This window comes from Callorhinchus milii, unplaced genomic scaffold (genome assembly GCF_018977255.1).
Source record: "Callorhinchus milii isolate IMCB2004 unplaced genomic scaffold, IMCB_Cmil_1.0 Scaffold1, whole genome shotgun sequence".
NCBI lineage: Eukaryota > Metazoa > Chordata > Chondrichthyes > Chimaeriformes > Callorhinchidae > Callorhinchus > Callorhinchus milii.
Window position 1 is genome coordinate 11905715 of NW_024704742.1, and position 23048 is coordinate 11928762.

At 43.3% G+C, this 23048-nt stretch overlaps 1 non-coding gene across 1 annotated transcript; it reads left to right on the forward strand.

Annotated features, from left to right (window-relative positions):
* Window positions 1–505: 505 nt before the first annotated feature.
* On the forward strand, window positions 506–578 carry trnag-ccc. The gene has a single exon. It is a non-coding gene; the product is annotated as a tRNA-Gly (tRNA).
* Window positions 579–23048: the final 22470 nt, after the last annotated feature.

A 23048-nucleotide genomic window follows, 5' to 3' on the forward strand; every position in this document is an offset into this window, starting at 1 on the left:
TTCATATCACTTGCAAAGTTTACTGCCTACACGTTGGTGAAAGAAAATGTTCTTCTTAGAGTAACAACGTGTTACAGAAGGGCATGGATTTGGGGAAGTAGGCAACTAAGCAGGTTTTAATCATTAAAACATATTTTTAGTTACTGGGACTTTGCCCTGTATTTAACATTAAAAAATTATAATTTGGGGGGATGATTTTTCTCTATTTATCAATATCGTGGTTAGTGCATCATGAGCAATACAATGCTCCAGTGAACTGCATAACGTGCACTACATACTTCATGATATATGTTTCTTAACAATGGCTCTACTCTACAGCAATGGGCCCAAATCCCTGACTGTTCAGCACCTTGGGATATCCTAATGGCGTGAAAGGCGCTATACAAATGTAATTTTGTATTGTACATGGGAAGTCTAGGAGTATTTTTTCAAATGCTAATGCTGACTGTCACTAATCTGCATTTGCTGCCTAGCAATTGTTGCATTAACCCCCAGCTAAATTTTGAGTTCTGTAGCTCAGTGGTTAGAGCATTCGTTTCCCAAGTGAGAGGACCTGGGTTTGATTCCCAGCAGGGTGAAACGTTGGGCAAATTTCCTTACCTCACACGCCCCTGTTTACCAGTAAATAGGAGTAAATAGCAGTAAATAGGAACCCGGTTGTTAGTTGATTGTCGAATCGCTTTTCCCTTACGAAAATAATAATAATAATTTGATCACTCAATCCACGACTGTTTGTGGGACACTGCTGTGCGCAATTGGTTGCCGCGTTTCGCCCACAAAAATGTACAGTCAATTTACTTGACAGTATATTCTGTGAAGCGCTTTGAGGCGTCACGAAGATAAGGCGCTATATCAAATGAAAAGATTATTCTTACTAACATGGTGATGGCATCTAAAAACCATTCAAGCGGGATGACCACTGATTGGCAACCAATTAAAGCTGTTATGATGTAAACAGCATTAACCCTAGCAAGTCTCCCGTGTATGTTATGAGACTCCGGCTTAGACTTCTGATCTCATCATAGCTGAACTCTCATGATTCTACGAGCATTCACTGAAGAAAATATTATTTACATGTCATGTGATTCTTGGTGACCATGTTGCGTTTTGTCTTTAGACAGCGTTGTGTGGTATAAAATCTCAACAACAAGTACATTTAATTGGCACTATCTCCCACTGTTACGAATTAAACAGCTCCATGGGATTGATAGACAGAAGTCTAATATGTAACGTTACTTTGTTCTGTAGGGAATTTCCAATATAATCAACGTCCCTCATTCCCTCCCAACGTGCTCACAGGCTATTATGGTCAACTCTGGCTTCTTTGGGTGTTGTGAGTTCCTTCTGGAATGGGAAACACCTCAAGTTCACTGTTACTGCCTTTGGTCAAAGACCATTTTATACACAAATTCAACGTATAAGTAACAACAAAAAAAAATTATATTTGTACAGTGCTTTCATGTCAGGAGGAAGCCCCAATGAGCTTGATGATCAGTTTCAGACCTGAGCTGGGGGTCGGGATCGGGGAGGATGGAGGGCATTGGGGGGAAGGAGGGTGATCGAAGGCACAGTCAAAGAGGAGGTTCTTGAGAAGGGTTTTGAAGGAGGCAAGGGAGGGGGCGAGTCAGAGGGACTGCGGGATAGAGTTCCTTAGGGTGGGGGCAGAGTGGCTGAAGGCCTGCCCGCCAATGCTGTATTCCTTTATTAATGTCACAGATTAGCTGGCAAAAAGCCTCAGAGTTTATTCTTATAGTATGATTCAAGAAGCATTCTCATTATCACCAATCATTATTATTATTATTTGTGCCCTAATAGTTTTCATGGAAATGTTTTTGTCTAATATTGTCACTTTTGTCACTGAAGACATGTCATGCTATGTCTCATAACACCCTGAAGACAGAAATGAGTTGTTATGATGCACAACGCATTCCAAACAAAGTGAGATTTGCAAAATATGAAGAGAGGTGCCTCATTAAAATGGATTCTACCGCTTCACTTGTTGCCATGTAGTAACTTTGGGAAGAGAACAAGAAATCTTTGCCAACAATATATATTTAATATTTTAGAACATGCATGATGCCCATTCTACAACAACAACAAATTGCACTTACAAAAAGAACAACAAAATGACATTTATAGAGCGCCTTTCACGTCGGGAGGATGTCCCAAAGTGCTAAACAGTCAGGTGTCAGGGACCAAGCATGGGGGAGGGGTGGTTTAGGGGTGAGGAAAGGCAAAGAGGTGGGAGGGAGACCAAAGGCATGGTTGAAGAGAAGGGTCTTGAGACCGGCCTTGAAGGAGGCAAAGGAGGAAGCAAGGTGAAGGGACCATGGGATGGAGTTCCAGAGTGTGGGGGCAGAGAGGCTAAAAGCTCGGTCACCGATGGTAGGGCGGGTCGGGCGGGAGACATGGAGCAGGCCAGAGCCCGATGAAAGGAGGGAGTGGGCAGGTTGGTAGGGAGTCAGCAGGTCAGAGAGGTAGGAGGGGGAAAGGTCATGAATGGCCTTCAAGGTGAGGACGAGGATCTTGAACTCGATCCTCTGAGGGATGGGGAGCCAGTGGAGTTGGGCGAGGGTGGGAGTGATGGGGTCGTGGAGCCTGGTGCGTGAGAGTATACGAGCTGCAGAGTTTTGGATGATCTGCAGCTTGTGAAGCGAAGAGTTGGGAAGGCCGATGAGGAGGGAGTTCCCGTAATCAAGCCTTGAGGTGATGAATGCATGGATGAGGGCTTTGGCAGCCTGAGAGGTGAGGCAGTGGCAGAGTCTGGCAATGTTGCGGAGGTGGTGGTAGGCAGTGCCGGTCATGGTGCGGATGTGGGGGAGAAAGCACAGTTAAGGTTCAAACAAGATGCCCAGGTTCCTGACTGGCTTAGTGAGCTTGAGTGTTCAGCCGTGGATGCTGATGCTGCCAGCACCTGAGGTGCGGAGGCGCTGGCACGAGCCAATCAGGAGGGCCTTGGTCTTGCTGACATTGAGTTGGAGAAAGTTGGCCCTTGTCCAGGATTTGATGTCACACAGGCAGTCGGTCAGGACGCCAGTAGCCCTGGAGTTCAGGGTGGAGGCAGAGAGGTAGAGTTGGGTGTCATCCGCATACATTTGGAAATTTACCCCATGTCTGTGGATGACGTCAACAAGGGGGAGCATGTAGAGGATGAAGAGGAGGGGACCGAGGACAGAGACCTGAGGAACACCGCATGAGACAGTGCGGGGGGTGGAGGAGAAGCTGTTTGCCGCGACGAAGTGGAGTCGGTGTGAAAGGTAGGACCTGAACCAGTCAAGGACAGAACCTTGAAGGTTGAGGTGGGAGGAGAGGCGGTGGAGGAGGTTTGAGTGGTCCACGGTGTCAAAGGTGGCGGAGAGGTCAAGGAGGACAAGGAGGCAGAGGGAGCCCTGCTCACACATGGTCAGGATGTCGTTTGTGAGCTTGACCAGAGCAGTTTCCATGGAGGGATTCATGGAAGGAGTGAGAGGAAAAGAAAGAGCCAAGCTGGGAGGCAACGGCTCTCTCAAGGACCTTGGATAGGAAAGGGAGATTTGAGATGGGCCGGTAGCTACATAGCTGTGATGGGTTGAGAGAAGGTTTCTTCAGAGTGGGGTTGATAGTGGCTGTTTTGAGGGGCATAGGAACAGTGCCAGATGACAGGGAGAGATTAATGATGTCGGTGAGTAGTGGGGTAAAGAGGTGGAGCTGGGATTTAAGGAGAGGGGTAGGGATGGGTTCAAGGGAGCAGATGGTGGACTTCATGGAGGTTATCATGTTGAAGACAGAGGAGGGGGTGACGGGTTCAAAGGTATAGAAAGAGGGATGGGTAATTGTCGGATGGGTAATTGTGTGGGTGGGGATAGGGAGGGGTTGGACGTTGGGAGGGCAGTGGCAGCTGAGCGGATTCCCTCGATTTTGGACTCGAAGTCCAGCATTTTCTCGCAGTGAGATTCAGAGAAAAGTATCCGCGAGGCGTGTCGGGGAGGGTGGAGGAGCCGATTAGTGGTGGAGAACAGGCGCCTGCGATTGCCTTTTGCCTCCAGCATTAGCCTGGAATAGAAGGATGATTTGGCCGAGGCGAGAGCGGAGCCGTAGGTTTTGATGAGGTCCAGCCAGATGTGCCAGTGGACCGTTAGGCCGGATTTGAGCCAAGTGTGTTTGGCAGCCCGCACCTGGCCCTAAGCAAGCAGAGATGGCTGGTGAACCAGGGTGAGGATCGGGAATAGGAGGCAGCTCGGGAGGTGGGGGGGGCAAGGACTTTGAGTGTGTTGGAGAGGGTGCTGTGGATAAGAGTGAGTGCAGCGAGCGGCTTGTTGCGAGAGGTGGGCCAGAGTGGGAGGAGATCAGAGGACTCCAGGGCAGCAGAGAGGGATTGCGGGAAGATCTTCTTCCATGGGCGGTAGAAGATGGTGGTAGGTTTGGAGGCAGTGGAGAGAGGGATATGGGAGTTGAGGGAGATGAAATCCTGGCCAGAGATGACCTTGTCAATGATGGTGACATCTGAGACGCTGAAGCCCCGGGTGATCACTAGGTCGAGTGGGTGACTGTGGGGTATGGGTAGCAGAGTCGATGTGGAGGGAGAGGTTGAGAGAGGAGAGGACAGAGGAGAAGTCTGAGGAGATGGAGCAGGAGGGTGTGAAGTGGAGGTTGAAGTCACCGAGGATGATGAGGCGGTCGGAGCAGAGGCAGAGGGAGGCAAAGAGGGTGGAAATGTCAGAGATGAAGGTGGAAGAGGATTTTGGGGGGGCAGTAAACTAGGAGGATTTTTAGAGAGGTGGGAGGGATGGTGAGGGTAAGGTGTTCGAAAGAGGGGAACGAGCTGGTGGAGTAGGGGGATAGGGCAAGTGATGCCCTGGATATGAGGGCCACACCACCGCCATGACTGTTGGGGCGTGGGACGAGGTGGTAAGTGTAGCCGGGTGGTGTGGCCTCAGTGAGGGAGAAGGTGTCACCTGGGGTGATCCAGGTTTCCGTGAGGGCCATCATGTCAATGTTCTCATCAAGGATTAGTTCATTGATGGCCAGGGTCTTGTTGGAGATGGAGCGGACATTTTGAAGGCCAATGCAGAGTGGACAGTTAGCAGGGGGATGTGTGAGATGGGAGAGGATAGTGAAATGGTTGAGACGGAAGGTGGGGATGCGGATGAGGGAGGAGAGGTTAGCTTGCAGTGGTAATGGGGAATGGAGCAGTCGTTGTGGCTGCTGCTGGACAGCCAGTGCCGAGTGCCATGACGAGGCTGGCGGAGGATTCCCAGGCTGGAGCAGAGGGAGGCAGTGGGGGGGTCAAGCAGAGAAAGGAGGCGGCGAGGACGGAGAGTGAGCAGGACAGAGTGGGAGAGTTGCAGGGAGGGGGACATTTTGAGGGCGGGCCAGCTTGGGTCGGGAGCGGCAGCCAAGATGCACATGCTGAGACGAGAGTCGGCGGGTTATTGGGACATTGCCAGCCTGCAGAAGGCTGGGGGGGCTAGAGTTGGCGCAGAGGTGGGAGGGCGCTCATTGTGGTTAGCAACGAGCAGCCTGCAGGGGAAGGACAGGGGAGACAGACAGACAGAGGGTGGGAGGGAGGGAGACACTGGTACAGGCTGTACTATCCTGTACTATACTATGCGGTAGCTGCTAACAGGACTTCAAACCTGGCGGGTGGAAGTAACGTCACGCAGAATTGCGGGAAAATCTGGAGGTCTAAAATGGCGGCTCCCCCTGACCGGTAATGGCAGCCGATCCCCGCAACACCCATCCCATCCCACTTATATAGCACTCTCCATGGAGGGTAGTGTCTCAGAGCTCTTAACAATAGCAGAGCCTGACTCTGAGCTGGGGATAAGGGGGAGGTGGCCATAATTATGGTCGAAAGGGAAAGTTTTCAGGTGGGACTTGAGAGAGGGGGCAAGCTGAAGGGATTGAGTGAGAGTGTTCCAGAGTTTTGGGGCGTAGTGGCTGAAAGCGCAATCTCCGATGGTGGGGTGGACAGTGCGAGGGACAAGCAGGAGGCCGGTGCCAGGCGAGCGGAGGCGCTGGGTGGTGGATTGGGGAGTGAGGAGGTCGAAGAGATAGAGAGGTGCCAGAGAGTGAAGGGATTTGAACACGAGTGTGAGGATCTTGAAGTTGATCCGTTTGGTGATGGGGAGCCAGTGGAGCCTGGGCCAGAACTGGTGAGATGTGGGTACGGAGTTTGGTCGGGGTCATTATGCGGGCGGCAGAGTTCTGAATGAGCTGCATCTTGTGAATGCTGGAGTTGGGGAGACCGACGAGGAGTTCGTTGGAGAATCCAAGTGGGAGGTGAGAAAACGCATGCACAAGGATTTCGGCTTCATTTGAAGTAAGGTACAATGTGGCAGAGGTAGAGGAAGGCGGCCCTGGTCAGGGACCAGATGTGTGGGAGGAAGGACAGCTGGGGATCGAACAGGATGCCTAGGTTGCACACTGGTTCGGTGAAACTGAAAGAGAGCCCAGGGAGGTTGAGGGGTTTAGATCCGCGGGAGTGAAAATATTGATGGGAGCCAAGGAGTATGGCTTCCGTCTTGTCCATATTCAGCTGCAGGAAGTTTGCACTAATCCAGGCCTTGATGTCTGCCAGACAAGCTAATAGAACATTGGCGGACCTGGAGTTGGTATTGGAGGAGGCAAAGTAGATTTGTGTGTCATCCGCATAGATGTGGAACTTTACCCGTGTCTGTGGATGACATTGCCCAGAAGGAGCATATAGATAAGAAAAAGAAGAGGCCACCTGGGGTACCTCACAGGTGACCGAGCGAGGAGGGAGAAGAAACCATTTGCTGAGATGAAATGGAGGCGGTTGGTTAAGTAGGTCTCAAACCATGCGATTGCAATCCCATTAAGGTGGATGAGGGAGGAGAGCCAGTGGTCGGCTGTGTCGAACGTGCCAGAGAGATCCAGGAGGATGAGGAGGCAGAGTCAGCCCTGGTCGCAGATAGAGAGAATGTTATTTGTGACTTTGACAAGCTCTGTGCTGTGGGCAGTCAGGGCGAAAACCATGCTGCAGGGGCTCGAGGAGGGAGTGGAGGGAGAGGTGTGACTGAAGTGACTTTGTATAGCTGTGCCTTTGTTCTTTGCCAGCAAAGAGTATTAGATCGATTCCAGGTTTAGTGTTTCATTCCCCTTTGCTTCTCAGGAGTTTCTTTGCCCATGAAATAATTTAACTTCAGGTTTGTTTATTAACAATATCTGTTTAACCCTTTAATTTTGTATATCCTCATTTAGAAGGGTTCGATTGTAAGAAATTGCAATGCAGCCTCCTTTCAATAAGTGTTGCTTTGCTCGGGGCAAATGACTTCCCCAGATCTTTCCCATGACTCTTAAAATATTGCATTCACATGCCCCTTTGATTTCATTCAGAGCTCTCTTCCAGCACCTGTTTTTCTTGTATTGGTTTTCAGTCTATTTCCTCTCAGTCTTTTTCCAAGTGCAATTGATTCCTTTTCTAAACAGTTAGCAATTTAATTTTACTGTAATCCCATTTTCATTTTCCAAATCACAACAATGATTTAATGACCATGGCCTTGCTCTTGCGTAAACAATATTTTTTGTTGGTACAAATTATAGCCTATTACTAAATTCCTGCACCTTGGAAATGCAAATAAATAATCCATTGAATCTTTAACGTAGTGTAGAAAGATTTTATAGACCAAGTTAGTATTTCCCCTGTGGGACAAGTTTTCTCACTTACCTTTTCAGATAATGTACGGATTTTTCAGTATAGCAACCTCCTTCTCTCCCCTCGCAGAACCGCAATGCTCTGTATTCATGGTGTATTGCAATGCTCTGTATTCAAAGCACATGAAGCACGATCAGTCGCTTTATGTTTCCAAATGTAAGCCCAGAAGAGATACCAAAATTGACTCAGTTAATCAAATTATATGACCTGGTCAAGCGTTAATGTACTGGAATTGGCTTTAACTAGTCAGGGTCTGAAATTCACTTGTGCAGGTTGCAGCTTGCAAACAAAGGTCAGATTGGAGGTGGCACAGAGAAAGAGGTAAGTGCTTTTTGTGAAACATTGTATTCATAAAAGTGAGAGATGTTGGAACTGGGAAATGGAGCATTTTCTATTTCAGCATGATCATGTCAACATCAAATTGTCCCAGGTTGAATGTAACTCAGTCAGTTGCAGGTAGAGATAGCTCCCTCTGCTTTGCCCTAGCAACGGACCTGCTTGGAAACATCAGTGCAATGAGATTTTATTTTCCACGTGTATCAATAGCACATTGGTTTGTACTCCTGACCCAACTGTACAGCGCCTTGGGACGTCCTCCCGACGTGAAAGGCGCTCAATAAATGGAATCTTGTTGTTGTTGTACTCCTGCAGTGTATAGGCTGAAGGAAAGATTGATTCTGGCTGTGCTCTGAAATGGTATACCACCCAATACATAGGAAAATAGGAACAAGAGTTCAACCCCTTGAGCCTGTTCCAACATTTTATAAGATCATGGCTGATCTGTACCTCAAGTTAACTTACCTACCCTTGCCTCATATCCCTTGATACCCTGACCTAACACATATCTAATCCATCTCAGTCTTAAAATGTGAATGGATGCCTCCTTTTGAGAGAGAGAGTTCCTGATTTCCACAAGCCTTTGTGTGAAAAAATGCTTCCTGATTTCACTCCTAAATGGCCTAGCTCTAATTAAAATTACCTGATGTCTATATTGCCATTGCGTGTGTTGTAAGTAAATGAAGAAGGTTTGCCAAACACTTTTTCATGAAGGCATTGCTTCTGTAGAAAAAAAGGTTCTTACATTAGATTAGTCTAGGATAGTTTATCAAATCTAATTGGACATTTGTGGTTTAGATTCATAGATTCATAGAATCATAGAATGTTATGGCACAGAAGGAGGCCATTCGGCCCATCGAGTCTGTGCCGGTTCTTTGACAGAGCAAGTCACTTTCACTAACCCTAATCACCAGCTTTCGCCCCATAATACTGCAAACCCGTATTCCCCAGATACCTATCCAGTTCTCTCTTAAAAGCTGTTATTGAATCGGACTTCGCTACCCTTTCAGGCAGATCATTCCAAATTCGAACAACTCGCTGAGTGAAAATATTTCTTCTAACCTCCTCTGTGCTTCTTTTGGTAGATATCTTAAGACTGTGACCGCGGGTCACAGACACACCTACCAGCGAAAACAGCTTTTACTTATCTATCCTGTCGAAACCTTTCATGATCTTGAAGACCTCTATCAAGTCCCCACATAACCTTCTCTGCTCTAATGAGAAAAGTCCTAACTTCTCCAGCCTGTCCTCATAGCTAAGGTTCCCCATTCCTGGTATCATTCTCGTGAATCTCCTCTGCACTCTTTCCAGTGCCTTAATGTCCTTCCTGAAGTAAGGTGCTCAGAACTGAACGCAGTACTCCAGCTGAGGCCTAACCAGTGTTTTATATAGATTAACCATAACCTCCCTACTCTTATACTCTATGTCCCTACTAATAAAGCTCAGTACACCAAATGCCTTTTTTACTGCCTTATCTACCTGCCCCGCTACCTTTAATGATTCGCTTACTTGAACACCCAGATCTCTTTGTATGTTCACCCTCTTAAGATTGAGCTACCAAGTCTATATTGCCTCCTATCATTTTTCCTACCTAAGTGTATCACCTCACATTTATCCACATTGAAATCCATCTGCCACATGTCAGCCCATTCCACCATTCTGTGTATGTCTGCCTGCAGTTGGTTACAGTCCTCCTCATTATTTACTACCCTATCTAACTTTGTATCATCTGCAAACTTGGAAACAGTGCTCCCTATGCCCAAGTCTAGATCATTAATATATATTAGAAAGAGCAGTGGTCCCAATACCGATCCCTGGGGGACACCGCTGCACACCTCCTTCCATTTCGAGAAACACCCATTAACCACCACCCTCTGCTTTCTGTCACTCAGCCAGTTCTTATTCCAAACTGCCACTGTCCCCTTAATACTGTGGGCCTCTTTTTTATTAATCTCTTATGCGGTACTGTGTCAAAAGCCTTTTTGAAATCCATGTAAATAACGTCCACCGCATTTCCCTCATCAACCCTCGCAGTCACCTCTTCAAAAAATTCTATTAGCTTTGTTAGGCAAGATTTGCCTTTAACAAATCCATGTTGGCTGTCTCTAATTACCTTGTGTTCCTCTAAGTAGAGATTTATTTTGTCCCGGATTATGGTCTCCAGTAGTTTTCCTATTACCGAAGTTAGGCTGACTGGCCTGTAATTTCCAGTTTGTCTTTCTGCCCCTTTTTGTAGAGTGGGGTAACATTAGCCACTCTCCAGTCTCTTGGCACCACTCCTGTGTCCAATGAAGATTGAAGATGTGACTTTATTTGGGGAAAAAAGGTCACAGTCCATAAGGAGCTCTCAAGAGAGCTGAACACAAGAGCAAGCAAATGTAGACAGTTTTTTCTTCTCCAGTTCTACATTATCTCAACAAAGCCTTATTGAAACATTTCTGTTGAATAAGCTTAAAACAGGCAATATATGTGTCCCTGCTTTCTTCCTGTACCTTCTACTGGAACCAAGATCTGTTTCCAGATCAATACTCTACACTGGGCTTGAGACACGGGAAACATATCCATCTGAAAATCCAGAAAGTTCTAACAACAAATTCATTTTCCAATATCTTATTTGGTTGGGCAGTACTGCAGAGAGTGGAATTAAATTGGAGGGGTAAGAAATTGAGTGCTGAAAGTGTCAGTTTTGAATTTCAAACTGTAGTCCATGAAACAAATATTTCTGTAGAGACTTTTGAATCCAACAGAAAGAGACATTTTCAGTAATCGGATCTGGTGGGATTGCAAGTGAGCTGGTGTTTTGGTGTCGAATCAAAATGAAAAGGAAACTTCATATTCAAAACAATCTGAAAGATCACTGATAATAGAAAGCAATAGCGCAAATTAAAATATCCTAAAGCTTTTTATATTAGTTTCTCCTTTGGGAAAGTGCTGACTCATGCATAGATGCCAGCCGCACTTCAATAATCCGACCATTTGGCCACTTTTCATGTGTGAATCTTGACAGTGAGTGGTGTAACAGGTAGATATTTGCCTATAATAATAAAAAAAAACATAAAATACTGTAGATGCTGGAATTCTGAAACAAAAACAGAAGTTGCTGGGAACGCTCAGCAGGTCAGGCAGCATCTGTGGAGAAAGGAAAGTGAGTCAATGTATCAGGTCCACAACCCTTCCTCAGAACAGATGAAGGGTCATGAACCCGAAATGTTGACTCACTTCCCTTTCCCCATAGATGCTGCCTGACCTGCTGAGCGTTCCCAGCAACTTCTGTTTTTGTTGCCTATACTCGCGTTTGGTCTAAGTGCACCAAAACGCTTCACAAAATGAGTTAGCTTGTGAATTGCAGTGACTGTTGTTATGAGGGTAAACACCACCATCAACATTACCACTGAAAGTCAAGGTATGGCAGCAAGTCACTGGCTGTTTTTTCTCTTTCCTAGGCCAGGGCACTAAGACCAATCCTAGAGTCCTTAACATCTCCTTAGCTGAGATCAGCTAACTTGGCACAACCGTGGACTAAAGATTTAACCAGGGATCTTCATGGTTTTATGTACCATACAATGTGGCACATTTACCCAATCAGCCATAATAATAATAATCCTTGCATTTGATATAGTGCTTTTCACATCTTCTGGAAGTCTCAAAGCGCTTCACAGAATATACTATCAAATGACATTAAATGAAATTCGTGGATTGAAGTGCCCAACTTATTGTTTTTTTTCTTGAGGGATTATTATCTGGTGTGTGGAATAAGGAAACTTACCCAAGGTTTCGCCCTGCCGGGAATCGAACCGAGATCTCTCACTTGAGAGGCATATGCTGTAACCACTGAGCTACAGGACTTTGGAGCTATAGCGCCATGAGACTTTGTTATTGTATTTCATTATTTTATTCTATTTTACGCTGGCTTTCTTAATAGCACTCCTTGTATTGGGTCAGAAAGTTGTGGGCTCATTGGATTTTGAACTCACTACCTTGAGCTGACAAGTCTAATGATTACTGGCAGAGCATTGCATTGTCAGTGGTGCCACCTTTCAGAAGAGACATCAAACCAACTTCCTATCCGCCTGAACAGGCAGGCATTAATGATCTTGTGGCACTATTTGAAAACAGAAGGGAGTTTCTCACAGCCTCCTAGCCAACAATTCGCCAGTTAAAAAANTATGGTTATTCATTTCAAAACTGTATGTGGGACATAATTGCACACAAATTGGCTTCTGCTTTTGCCTACAAATACAGTAACTACACTGTACAGAAATTCCCTGTGAAGAGTTGTAAAATGAGTTGGATGTGATGAGGGCTACATGAAATATGTGCATTAATGTTTTCTAATAGTAAAGCTTGGAATTGATTAGTCTGACCCCCATATCTGAGGTAAAACTAAGCAAAACATGACAAAGTAGACTGACAACTGTGTATTGCAGCAAAGATTAGTAAATTACACCATTCATACAAAGGAGAAAGGGGAGTTCTCCAGGATTAGGCTGAAAAAAGTGTCTAAAAATGACAGTATAACAGTTTAATAGTAGACAAGCAATTTTGAAAAGAAGTTTTAGACAAACCATTGTGATGGGGGAGAGGTGGAGGCACATTCGGTTGTTCACTTGTTCACTTCCAAACCCATCAATACTTAAAAAGGATTTGGATCTCAGATCTTGACGAGTTCCTAAACCTGAACTGAGCAACAATTAATGAAGGGAATGGTTTAGGAATTTGGAATGATCTGCCTGAAAGGGTAGTGAAGTCCGATTCGATAACAGCTTTTAAGAGAGAACTGGATAGGTATCTGGGGAAGATGGGTTTGCAGGGTTATGGGGAGAAAGCTGGTGATTGGGGTTAGTGAAAGTGATTTGCTCTGTCAAAGAGCCGCACAGACTCAATGGGCCGAATGGCCTCCTTCTGTGCCGTAACATTCTACAAATCTATGAATCTATGAATACTACAATTTCCTACAAGTCTTTTTTAATCCTGATGCCAAAGGCCATGGTGAAGGGTGCCACCAAGAGGAGCTGATGATATCTTGCTGAAATAGGGAGGAGAGAAGAAAATCAGCCAGTGATCTTGCCCTGGCTCACTTCCCATTGACGTTTACTCATAACCCAGGCTTGTCAGATGGCCTAAAGGTTAATGCTCCCTAACTTTGTGAAGTTTTGATCTGTCACCTCGCAAACCACCGCTTGAAACATAGCATCACGTACCCATGTGCTCTTGATTTATCCCATCATCTGCAGCCTACTTTTACAATCTTAACCAGTGGCCAAGATGAAATCAATTGCCAACCCTGGCTGTCCAGTCTGTGACATGAAGGATAGTCACTTTGGCGAGAGAGGCACCTGCATCTGACACTGTACCACTCTCTTCCTTCAGGGAAAGAGATGTAAGAGGAAAGAATTGGAAGATAAAGAAACACACACCCACATGAGGAAAAATAGCACATAAAAATTTATATATTTTTAAATATTGCTCCTTCTAATTTGTGCTTTTGAAGACAAAAAGCATACAATATACAGCAGTGCCTTTCCAAAGCCTTCAGCAGATGATGCATTCATTAATGAATGGTGAATTAGCTTACAGACTACTTTCAATAAAATAACAAATTATGTACACGATGCTATGCTTTAGCTATATTAATTTACAGGCATGAATATTAACCACCGGTTAAAAACAATATTTTCCTACGCTCATTTTATATGAATGGTTCCAACACTGGTGCTAAATGAATTGCTAAGCAAGTTTTTTGCCTTAATTTCCCTGAGATCAGCCTAGGGTACAACAGCCCCTTTCTACCTCAAGAATTTTTTTTTCGTATGAAAAAAAGCTTTTTAGAAAACTTTCTGTGCAATTATCTACAATTTTATATTTTGAAGTATACACTCGCTGCTGTAATTTGAGATATACAGGCAGAGCAAGCTGATGGGCTGTGGACTTGATGGACTGATTGACCTATTTCTGTGCTGACCTGTTCTAAGTGCGGAAGCCAATTGCCACAGCAGTGTCCCACAAACAGTCGTGGATTGAGTGACCAATTTATTGTTATTTATTTTGAAGGAATTATTACCCCCGGAAAAGCAATCCGCTAATCGACTAACAACCGGGTTCCTACTTATTGCTCAGTAAACAGAGGCATGTGTAATGAGGAAACTTGCCCAAAGTTTTGCCCTGCCGGGAATCTAACCCAGGTCTTCTTGTTTGCAAGGCAAGTGCTCTAACCATTAGGCTACGGGACTCCACGATATGCCGGTGATACCTTCTTTAATCACAATCAAACTCGAAGAGATGAACTGGAACATGTGTAGTTGGCACTGGCAGGATCACTGGACTCATTTAAGAAAAAAACAGCTTGATGCTGTGATGGGTCCCACCAGAGACTGAAAGGATTTGAACACGAGTGTGAGGATCTTGAAGTCATCCATTTGGTGATGGGGAGCCAGGGGAGCCTGACCAGAACTGTTGAGATGGGGGAACAGAGTTTGGTCTGGGTCAGTATGCAGGCGGCAGAGTTTTGAATTAGCTGGATATTTTTGAATAGTGGAGCTAGGGAGACTGGCGAGAAGTGTGTTTGAGTAATCCAGGTGGGAGGTGACAAACACATACAGGAGCATATGGAATAAGGAAAGGCCCTGAGTCCTATCCAATTTATATTATATTTATATTCCTGTGAAGCGCTTTGAGATGTCTCAACAAATATGATTAGGCACTATATCAAATCCAAAGATGATGATTGCTATTATGGTTATTCTTATGGGCATTCCTTAAAATTATTATTACTTAAGGGAGGTACATAATCATATCTAAATTTTACTTCTGATGCCACCCGAACAAAATTGAGCAAATAGACTAAGATTAAAAAATGTATTCCAGTTAATTCTCATCAGTTGCAGTTCACACACATGATTCTCTTCTCCTGAAGCACAGAACCTTGACACACAGAGGAGTGAAAATGTGATATTCAGTGTCATGATTATCACTGGTGATAATTAACACATTGCTGAAAAGTATGATCCAAGCCTACCTTCATCTGTTGACAGGTTTGAGAGTAAACACCTGTCCCCTCTTCAGCACAGTGGTCTGTCCTGAAGCTAAACAGTCTTTGTGTTGCAGCATTTTTTGCCTCCTGTATTTAATCACACTTTGTGGAATAACTTTAATAAGAATTAGGCCAATTTTCCATGCTCAGGGACCGAAAGGCTCTGATCACAGGCAGCAAAGACAATGAGCATTGCCTTTATAACTGAGCCATCGGCATCAATGCAATTTTACTTATATTAAAATTAAATCTGTCACTACACATTACATCGCTATCATTTTATTTTATCTGACGCAGAGTGCTCGAACACATCAGATATTGCATTAGAAGGGATTTGAATGTGGTCCAACTAAGATTTTTGCTGTGAACTCGTTTTTACCAGGAACTGAACTAACTCAAACAAACATTCTGCAAACCCCCTCTCCTCCCACGGTCAACAAAATAATGTAATCATCACCTATTCCTTGCCAAGATTTAAAAGATAGTAGGCATAAGTGAATGGCAGTGTGAATGGCAATGTCTTATAACCTGCAATAAAGAGGGTGTTTTGAAGCTCTTTGGCGTGGGTAAAAAGGACAGGCAGTCAGAGGTAGATTTTTGAAAAGGTTCTGAAAGCAGAGAGGAAGTTTGAGAGGTGCAGGGATTTTGGAAGGAAAGTTCTGAATAGCGGTGGTGAAGTGGCTGAAAGCTTAGCCAGACAAGTGTTGCAGCAGAGATTGTAGAGCAGGCCGTAGTAAGCAGAACAGAGGTAGTGGGACTGCAGGAGATGACAGAGGTAGGGTGGGATAAGCACAAGGAGCATTTAAAAGTATGAATAAGAATTTAGAAGTCGATCTGCTTGGGATAAGGAGCCTGTGGAGATTGTTGATGAGGGGGCTCAGTTGGATAAATGGTTACACTCTCATTTCTGAGTCAGAAGGTTGTGGGTTCAAGTTGAGAGGACCTGGGTTTGAAGCCCGGGCACGGCGAAACATGAGGCAAGTTCCCTTACTCCACACCTCTCTGTTTCACTCGTAATAAGAAACCCGGTTGTTAGTCGATTGGCGGATCGGTTTTCCGGGTGTATTAATGCCTTAAATTTTTAAAAAAATAATAATTTGGTCACTCATCTATGACTGTTTGTGGGACACTGCTGTCCGCAATTGGCTACTGCATTTCGATCACAAAACATACAGTTAATTCACTTTATGGTATTTTATGTGAAGTGCTTTGAGACATCTCGAAGCCAAGATAAGTTGCTGTATCAATGCAAGGATTATTGTATATTATTATTGGAGTGTTTGGGGTATGTTTCATTGTCATAGGTGCCACCCTTTGGATGAGATATTAAACCAAGGTCCCATTTTCCTGTTCAGGTGTGTGACATTAAAGATACCATGACACTGCTTCCCCAGTGTTCTGGTCAACAATCCCCCAAATAAAAATTGGTCATTTGTTTCATGGCAGTTTGTGGGACATTATTATGTGCAATTGTGCTGGTGCATTTTCCATATATATAATAGTTACTTGTTTCACAGGAAATCCTGTGAAGTGCTTTGAGACATCTCAAAGACGTGATAAGGCGCTATATAAAATGCAGGGATTATATTACAATTTTGTATCAAAAGGGACCCATCTGTTCAAGCAGACATTATGGGTCTAAATTCAGGATCTTGTTTTTGTATTTGTAAGATTAACCAGAATTGTGTCAGAATTCCTGTTCCCTCCGCAGGAACTCTGTTCCATAGGTGGATTGTGATGGAAATTAGTTTGCACAGTGCTGTGTGACATATTTCCATTCACCATAAATTCATCACCAAGAAATCTTCTTATGTTACAGTATATCACAAATTGTTACCTAATGAGGAGTATCCTTCAAAAGCAGGTCATTTACACAGAGTGGGAAGAATAATAGGGACTGCCGGATTACAGTTGTAGTCAGCCAATTTTCACTGAAAACCGATTTTCTAAAAAACATGACACAAAGTATGGGAGGATGGGGGAGGAGAAAATAATGAGGACTTGTCAGCTTCTTCCTCTGAGAGAAACTTGACAGCACAACATAGAATTAATTTTCAGATAGTACCTGTGTGACAGATCCACTGACTTGCTGAACCAACGATTTCACATCAGCAAAAACTGACTGTCAGTAAACTGCTTCATACTAACAATCTCAAGTGATGAGGAATTTGTATAACATTAGCAGCCAATAAGACTGTAGCAAGGCTGAGCGTCTCAACCTCCATGACATGAACTGCATTACAAACATCACTGATCTCTTTAATTTTTGACTTTGATGGCTGATAAATTCAGCATTAATTCATTTGAACCCATTCAAGTATAAATTTGATAACAGCATTTGAATCTTATTTTGGAAAGTGATCTGCTCAAGTCTTGGAAGATAGTGCACTTTCATTAAGCTGCAGATTCCATTGTGTAACCTATTTAAAACACAATATCAGAAATAAAATCCAATTTCATTTTCTCGAAGAATTCCTATAATGTCTGTGTGTGTGGAAAGAGATTTAGTCTCTTGTCACTCACATTGACAAATTTCACTCATTAAATTTTGTTCATGTCATATACAAAGACTTTGGTTTAAATCACAACCAGTTTGAATTATTTCATGATATGTTGATGAAAAACTGAAAGAGCATTGCTGGAAAAGTTTAGAAAGATTGTAAGTAAACACCATCAAATGTGAGTGTCCTTGAAGGATTGGATTGTTGGTTCATTGTGTTAGGGGCAAATTAAGCAGGCAGCTGTCGCACAGAATTTAGCTAATTGAGATTATATGTTGTGGAAAAACATCTGCCCGGAGCTATTTACATCTGCCTATAAACAACTGAAAATAGTTATCCCAATAATTGTCTGGTTGGTTACAACTGTTGTAGATACAATGCTAGTTCATATCTACCTAGGGAGTCTGTATATTTCAGCTGGAAAGCTTATAAGTGATATGAAGCATTCTGAACAACACTTTTAGGTGGAAGATGTTCAGGATAAAATGTAAGAATGAATTTCCACAGGGTTGTCCTGACAGTTGACTGAAAACCCGCGATAAAGATGAAACTGCAAAATTGTAACTTTCACCCCTATAATTACCTCAAGAAAAATTATATCCCCATAGGACAATATTATAAGCTACTTAATTGCTCGCAGTATTTCTATATGATCTATAGAAGCTATTACATTTCCTTGTAACAGTCATAGAAATAAATCACAATATCACTGCAATATCAACTCATATGATTTCATCATAGGATGTACTCTCGGCCCCTCATTGTAGGAGCTATTCTGCTCTGTTCACTAGATGTAACTGAGTTGTTAGTGTGATATGAGCTATTTCATTCAGTAAATTTATCATTGTGTACTTATAAATAATTGTAATTATATTTTACATGTAAAATTTTAAATAGTCTGTAATTCAAATGTTATTATTATACTTATTCATAAGCGCTCAATGACATTTCTATCAGCTAAGGGAACAGAGGAGAATAGAATAATAGATACAATAATAATATATAATATAATAATAAATAAAATGATAGGCATTGAGAAATTTGTCACATTTAAGGAAAGCAAAATAATATTCAGTTCAATGTGTTGCTTTCTTGTAATACTTGAAACCATATGATAGCCCACATCTTTGAATATCTTGTAAATGCCTACTTTGTGGAACAGAGGAAAGTAGCGCCATAGGCATTGAGAAATTTGCTGCGGAGTCCTGTAGCCTCGCCTCGCAAATGAGTGACCTGGGTTTGATTCCTGGCAGTGTAAAAAATCCACATGGGTCTGTTTACCGAGCAGTAAGTAAGAACCTGGTTGCTAATCAACTGATGGATCGCTTTTCTGAGGGTAATAATCCCTTCAAAAATAATAATTTAGTCACTCAATCTACAACTGTTTGTGGGGCACTGTTGTGTGCAGTTGGCTGCTATGTTTCGCCCACAAAATATACGTCAATTCACTTTACAGTATATTCTGTGAATCGCTTTGAGATGTTTCAACAAAGTGATAAAGCGCTATATCAAAATGAAAAGATTTATTATTATTTGCAATTCATGTTAGTGGAACATTCACATGTTCTAGAAGCTGAAGGATTGGTTTGGGGGTTGGGGTCCTTTCTGACTTGCCTGACAGCCCCAGGTGGTTGGGGTGACCAGTAGCAAGTGGTTAATGAAGAATGGTCTTGTCCCTGAGAGCTTGGCATTCTCCTCAGTTACATTCAGAGGCCAAACTTCGCACTTTTAATTGTGATATTTTCTAGTTATTTCACTCTGATATTTGCTGTATGTGTATTGTATATATTTCCTAAATATACCAGCTGTAAAAAAAGTTAATATATGCTACTTTGTTTAAATATTTTACAAAACCAGCAGATCTCGGAGCTTACAACAACAACTTGCAATTATATATCGCTCTTCATGCTGGATGGTGTCTCGGAGCGCTTAATATCCTGGGATACAAAATATCCTGTGTGAATTCAATGTTTTCACCTATATTATAAAGCTTTTTTATAATAAAGGTGCTTATTATGAGGGTGTTAAGTGTTCTGTGTGGTTTCCACTTGATAGACATTCAATTTATTTCAGACTCAGCAACTATGTTGCAGGATTTTCATTTGGTGCAATTGAAACTGACAGATCATTAAGATGATATCAGAATCGAATGAAGCTTTTTCCAGCTTGGAACAAAATGTTTTGTCATTGCAACAAAATGCTGTTTTCTGAAATGTTTCATGGTGATCATGAGGACAGAGACCTTAAATGTATCACCTTTTTACTGGTTTACTTGTGAACGTATCCCTGTCAGAAAGTAATATCTAACAAGATAACAGGGACAACAGTATGAAAGAAAAATGTGCAAATGATTCCCTTCAAACACTAAATGCCTGATCAAATGAGAAAATAGCATTTTTGATGTTAAGTTTAACACATATTACATCTCTAAATGCCAAATGTGAGAAACAAAGCTTAATGAGTAATGAGTATTTCACTCTCTGGAAACAACCAATGAATTATCCGAGCCTTAGAAACAACACTCAGAAAGTCTGAGAATAAATGTTTGGTGGTGGTGAGAATTTGTGGAATAACCTGCTCCATGGCAACACTGCAAAAGCTTCAAAAATGACAACGCAGAGGCAACATGTGGCAGCATGTGATAGAAAGTATCAACGTTGTGGATGATTGGCAACAAGGTCTTGAAGAAACTTCACAAAGAAAAAGCGCAAGGTAGAGCATGATCCTATTGTGGAGTACACTCGAAAAAGACAGGAGGTAGGGAGCCAGTGGAGCTTGTGGAGGATTGGGGTGATGGGCATGCAGAGTTTGGTGTAGTTGAGGATATGGGTGGAGTTCTACATGATCTGGTGGTGGAACAGAATTTGAGAAATCAAGATGGGACGTGACAAAGGGATTTTGGTGGCATTTGGTGTGAAATAGGGCCCTCGGGCAATGTGGTGGAAGTGGAGGCAAGCAGCCCTGGTCAGGAACTAAATGTAATAATAATCCTTGCATTTGATATAGTGCCTTACCACGTCTTCAAGACATCTCAAAGCGCTTCACAGAATATACTGTAAAGCGAATTGACTGTATATTTTGTGGGCGAAACACAGCAGCCAACAGCAGTGTCCCACAATCAGTCATGGATTATTACCTCAGGAAAAGGGATCCGCCAATCGACTAACAACCGGGTTCCTACTTACCGCTAGGTAAACAGAGGCATGTGGAGTAAGGAAATGTTCCACCCTGCCAGGAATCAAACCGAGGTTTCTCATTGGTGAGGTGAGTGCTCTAAGAGCCCGATGATTAGGGTGATGGGTATGCAGAATTTGGTGTAGGTGAGGATATGGGTGGAACTGAATTTGAAAAATCAAGATGGGAGGTGACAAAAGGGTTTTGGCGGCATTTAGTATAAAATAGTGGAGGAAAGCAGTCCTGGTCAGGGACCAAATGTAGGGTAACCTGAGGATTGAACTGGATGCCAAGGTTGCACACTGGTTTAACTTTTAGAAAGAAGCTGGGGAGATTGAGGAGGTGGGAGTCATAGGTGAGGAAACATTATCGGGAGCTGAGGAGGAAGGCTTCCTGCTTCCATCACTGTATTCCTACACAGAAGAGACCTGGAATGACAAAGGTTTTTTAAAGACTATTGTTTCACTGGGTCTACGAAACTCGATTCACACCAAGGTGTGAACATAAGAACATAAGAATTAGGAGCAGGAGTAGGCCATTCGACCCCTCAAGCCTGCCACACCATTCGATAAGTTCATGGCTGATCTTCAGACCTAACTCTAATTACTTGCCCTATCCCCATATCCCCTAATCCCTCTTTTTAAAAAATCTATCAGTCTCAGCATTGAAGATGTTCAAGAACTGAGCATCTACAGCCTTCTGGGGTAGTGAATTCACTACCCTCTGAGTGAAGAAATGTTTCCTCAACTCTGTTCTAAAAGGCTGATCCTTAATTTTAAGACAGTGTCCCCTGGTTATAGATTCTCCTACCAGGGGAAACAGACCCTCAGTGTCTACTTTATCCAACCCTTTAAGAATCTTATATGTTTGAATAAGATCCCCCCTAATTCTTCTGTACTCTAGAGAATACAGCCCTAGTTTATTCAGTCTATCCTCATGGGTCAGTCCCTTCATCCCAGGAACTAACCTCGTGAATCTACGCTGCACCCCCTCTAGGGCAAGTATGTCCTTTTTTAAATAAGGAGACGAAAACTGCACACAATACTCTAGGTGTGGTCTCACCAAGGCCCTATACAGTTGCAGCAAGACTTCCCTACTCTTGTACTCTAAACCTTTTGCAATGAACGCTAACATGCCGTTCGCCTTCTTAGTTGCTTGCTGCACCTGCAAACTAACTTTTTGAGACTGGTGTACAAGGACACCCAAATCCCTCTGCACACTAACACTATCTAATCTCTCCCCCTCTAGAAAATAATCTGTGTTTCTATTTTTTCTACCTAGGTAAATAACTTCACATTTCCTCACATTAAATTCCATCTGCCACCTACTCGCCCACTCCCCGAGCCTATCTATATCCCGTTGCAATCTTTTTGCATCATCCTCAGAGATTACTCTCCCACCTAGTTTAGTGTCATCCGCGAATTTAGATACATTACATTCAACGTCCTCGTCTAGATCATTGATGTAAATTGTAAATAGCTGAGGCCCAAGCACTGATCCTTGTGGCACTCCACTAGTCACATCCTGCCAATTCGAGAATTACCCGTTTATCCCTATTCTCTGTTTTCTACCTGTTAGTCACTCTTCAATCCATGCTAATATGTTCCCATTAATCCCATGGGCCTTAACCTTGTGCAATAGCCTTTTGTGTGGCACTTTGTCAAATGACTTTTTAAAATCTAAATATATTACACCTACCGGTTCCCCCCTATCTAACCTGCTAGAAACATCTTCAAAAAAACTCTAAAAGATTAGTTAAGCATGACTTCCCTTTTGTAAAGCCATGTTGACTCTGCCTAATCTTGTTATGGCCTTCCAGGAACCCCATAACGACATCCTTAATTAAGGACTGAAGAATTTTCCCTACCACTGAAGTCAGACTAACTGGTCTATAGTTGCCCATCTTTTCTCTCCCACCCTTCTTAAATAGTGGTGTCACGTTTGCAATCTTCCAATCAATGGGAACCGTTCCAGAATCCAGAGAATTTTGGAAGATCAAAGACAAGCCATCCACTCTCTCAGTAGCCACCTCTTTTAAAACCCTAGGATGTAGGCCATCAGGTCCAGGAGATTTATCAGTTTTAAGACCTGATAATTTACCAAAAACCATTTATTTACTAATATTAATTCCTCCAAGTTGCCCGCTAACATTTTCTTCTTGGTTCCCCTCTATTCTTGGTAGGTTTTCAGTATCTTTTAAGGTGAAGACAACAACAACAAGATTCCATTTATAGAGCGCCTTTCACGTCCGGAGGACGTCCCAAGGCGCTGGACAGTTGGGTCAGGACCCGAGCAGGGAGGAAATGATTAGGGTGAGGGGAGGAAAGGGAGGGAGCGAGGAGGGGGTAGA